Raw genomic sequence first — 4,556 nt, 5'->3', positions numbered from 1 at the left:
ATACTTATTGTCTTTTATATTTCCTTATATTTCCGCATCTAACTTTCTAAACTTCTAACTCTAACTTATTATTATTGTTGAGCTTTAATGATCCTTTGAGTTAAAGTTTATTCCGCATTATCACTTGTTCTAACGTTTGTTCAAGTGTGACTCAAGTTTTTCTCTCAACAATTGGTATCAGAGCCAAAGTCGTTGCTTTTTAAAGAAAAACTCTGATTTTCAAAAGACCTTCTATACCACTGAAGCTCATTTCTTACAAAAAAATATATAGTTTTCAAAACAAGGAAATATGGCACAAGCATTTTCTCTCAATGTTTCCAACAGTGTTGGTGGTTCTAATAGATCCCCAATACTGGTGGTGAACGAATATTATCATTGGTCTCAGAGGATGAAAATATACTTAAGGATACTTGGAAGAGATGTATGGAGTGCTGGATTAGTATCTAAGTCCATAACTATTTTGGTATGTGTTTGACCCGATTATGAGCATGGTCCTTTTGGGTTGCCTTCACCATAACAATATGTAGGATGAATTAAGGAGAGAAGGTTTAATTATGATTTATTAATATATTATGAGAATAATATATTAAAGGAGAAATCATATTGTTTAATTAATATTAGTAAAGAGTTAATTAAGAATTAATTTTGCGGCTAAAAGAGATTAATTAAACTTAGGGGGCTGGATTTGTAATTATAAGATAATTGCAATTGGGATATGGATTACCTAAATAATATAGGTTGGACGAATTCTATGGGAAGACCATAAGGAATTCGTCCAAGGGATATGTAAAAAGAGTCAATGGGTTGCTTAGGGCTTAAGCAGCCAGATTAGGGTTTCCTAGTTGTAAACCCTAATAGCCTACATGTATATAAAAGCCCTCTATGCACCAAAAACGTGGCTAACACTTGGATTAGGGTTTCCAACCATTTTTGGTGCCTCCCCTCTCTTCTCTTCTTCATCTTGTTGCTTAGTGGTGTTTGTGACTCCATTAGAGGCGCACCACATGAGGCACGAAGCTTTCTGAAGCTAAGGATTGATTGTTATTGCTATATAACAATCAAAGGTCAGATCTAAACCCTATTTTGTGTTAATATGATTAATTGTATACTAGATCTAGGGTTTATAGCTTTGGATATTCAACTGCATGTTCATTAGACAAACTAGATCCAAAAGCTATTAGGGTTTGCATGTACACCATAGGAATGATGTTTTGATCAAAACCCATCAGTGGTATCAGAGACTAGGTTATTTTTCTATTGAATAGATCATATGCCAAAGATCTAAAAATCGAAATTTTTTGCTCACTGTCTGATGAACTCGCCGAGTTGCTCTATGAACTCGACGAGTTGCATGAACTCGACGAGTTCCAAAGAAGTCTTGACGAGTTGGATGTTCAGTTGACGGGATTTTCGATTTTCTGGCCAGATTTTGTTAAGGATAAATACCAAAACTCGTTTTTATTGTCTAAAATCGCTTTTTTATGTTTGGAATGTTTATCCTTATCAAAATTAATGGATTTGGCTAAATATGGATAATATAGGATTATTATTAGATAAATATTTGACCAAGTAAGTTTGAAAAGTTTCAATTTGCACCCTTTAGGTTTTATAGTTTAAATTTGAACTTAAAAGTTTTTGTTTTTGAAATTTAAATAGTTAAACCATAATGTTTTGAAAGGTTTCAAAACTTGCCCTCAAGTTTTGGAATTTAAATTTTGATTAAAAGTTTAATTTTGAAATATTTAAATTCTAAACCCTAAGTTTGAAAAAGTTTCAAAACTTGCCCTCAAGTTTTGGATTTTAAAATTAATTAAAAGTCTTAATTTGAAATTTGAAATTCTAAAACCCTAGTAATTTGAAAAGTTAAAATCACACCCTTATGGTTTTATTAATTAATTAAAGTGTATAATTAAAAGAGATTTAATAAACCCATTAAGTTTTGGTTTACATTTAATTAAATTAAAAGTATAATTTACTAAATTAAACCACCTAGTATTTTAAAAGTGTAAAATACACCCTATACTATATATAACATTAACAGTCTAATATATATATATATATATATATATATATATATATATATATATATATAGATATATATATATATATATGAGTAAACAGTCACTCTTACCGTTAGTAGGCCTCATTCACGAAGCTAGTGTATAAGGGGTGTTTAAGGAAATTGCCTATAAAATGGCGATTGAATGGGTATCCACTCTTACCCACCGCATTCTTGACTAGTGGAGGGTCGTTAGCCGAACGGGTAGGATAGGACATGTAACAGCCCAAAATTCATGTACGACCATTTAACCCTTCATATTTTCCAAGATGTCATTTTGGTCTTTTGTGTTGAGTGAGTACGTTGGGCGTACAAAGAGTACGCTGCGCGTACTCGCGCGGTTATTTTGTACGCGGTGCCGTCCGGGTACGCTGGGGGTACCTAAGGTTACGCCGGGCGTAACCGGCCCAGACTCAAAACCCTAATATGACTTGAGGGCTATAAAAGGAATGAGATGGTCTTGTCCCTCAGTCACCATCTTTCAGAAAGAAACCCTAAGAGAGCATTTCCTTTGTTTTTAGCTTGGGTGTGAGTGTTCTAAGCTTCAAAGTGTCATTTCAAGGTAGTAAAAGAGAAGAGGAGGCCATTGTGGAGGCTAGAAGTTGGTGGACAAGTGTAGTTCTGAGGACTACAAAGGTTAGAGCTTCTTCCTGAGGTAAAAAGTTTAGATCATGCCTTGTAGTTTATATGGTGTGCTTCTTGGACCAATTTCTAGGGTTTTTGGTCCCAAGATGGAGAGTTTATGAGCAAGAAGTCTCCATTGGCCTAGATCTATCATATTCCAGGACTATATGAGTTGTATGTTCATAAAAATGCAATCTTGGACGTCGATGTTGAGCCATGCATGAGATCTAGACTCTTGGAGGGGAAAGGAAAGGTGTTACAAGGTGTGGGGAATGTTTTAGCCATGCCAAGGCTTACAGGTTTCGACTTTATGGTCTAAGAGGTATTATTTTGTCCAGATCTGGAATATGGGGTTATGTCTTAATCGTTTAAGACATTGGAAGAAGGAAGTGAGAAACTGGGATGTACGCTGGGCGTAATCCCAGTACGCGCCACGTAGTTGGACGCGTTCCTCATTTATGGAATGCAAGAGTACGCCCCACGTACAGGAGCTGGTACGCTCCGCGTACTGCTTGCTGTTGAATTTTGTTGACTTTTAGGGTTTTGGTCAACATGTGGACTTTTGAGTCAAGGAGGGGTGAAATGGTCTTTTACCCCTCTGTGGGATAGTGATAAAGGGTGTAGCTTAGTCTTGAAAGCCTATATTAATTAGAATGATTATTCGTTGTGAATAGGCGGGGTTGGGTCGTCGTTTCGAGATTCAGAGATATCGAGCACGTGAGATTCTAGACATCCTACGAGGTGAGTCTTCTCACTATACTGTACCTGGAAGGGTATTTACGTGTGACCGGAAGGTCTGGTATGCTATAAGATATCTGCATTGTATGTGATTAGTTAACCGTTTTGTATGTGTTATGTATGCTATTCTTGTTATGGGCCGGAAGGCATTATGTTATGGGCCGGAAGGCATTATGATGTGGACCGGAAGGTCAGGGAGTTATGGACTAGAAGGTCAACACGGGTAGGACCGGAAGGTTTACCGGGTTGGGATGGAAGTCCCCTGAGACACATGGACCGAAAGGTCATGGCCTGGAAAGGCGTATGTGTGTAAGTGGTATATTAGGGAACTCACTAAGCATTATGCTTACAATTGTTGTGTTATGTGTTTCAGGTACGAGCGAGGACCGTGGGAAGGCGCAGGCATGATCTGTACACACTGACGGAAGATTTATTTTATGATCTTGGGATGTATTTTTATTATGATGACATTTTCTAAACATGAGATTGGAGAATAATGAATGATGGTTTATGTTGTTTGAAAAATGAAAAATTGTTTTGAAAATGCACATTGTTACAAGTTGGTATCAGAGCCTTGGTTTGAGGGATTTGGGTGCACCTTCGGGTGTAACTGAACTCAAACCGAGGATTTGAGAAAAAATTTCCAATAATAAAAGCATAAAATTTTATAAGAGGTTTTGAGATAACCAAAGAAGGAGCAGTGTGTACGGCTAGCCAGCGCCCGGACGCTAAAATCCCCAAAAATACCCTTACGATATGTGTTATGAGATATGTTATGATATGTTATGCATGCTTGAGTAGACTAGGTATTCATATTAGGACTAGAGTGGCTTGATTTGTGATGCCTTAGTCTAGGAGAATCCTACTGCTATGAGATGCCTTGAGAGCGAGTAGATAGCCAATGCATAGCGAGAATAGAGTACTTGCGTTCCGGGATCCAAGGAGGAGGACTTGGGGTGAATGTTGATGCGGTGTAATCAGTAGTATAGGGCCCGTACTACTGAAGACACCGGATCAGTGGGCAGCCCAAGTAAGAATCCTTTGGGTATTGGAGGTCGAGTAGGGTTGCGTTATTGAGTGCGAGTATGCTCGATCGAGCCTCTGATATTTTTTATGTTGTATTTTAGAGGCATCA

The sequence above is a fragment of the Lactuca saligna genome, chromosome 3 (assembly GCF_052625555.1).
Source record: "Lactuca saligna cultivar CGN05327 chromosome 3, ASM5262555v1, whole genome shotgun sequence".
Taxonomy (NCBI): domain Eukaryota; kingdom Viridiplantae; phylum Streptophyta; class Magnoliopsida; order Asterales; family Asteraceae; genus Lactuca; species Lactuca saligna.
Note: the sequence above shows the minus strand (reverse complement) of the source record.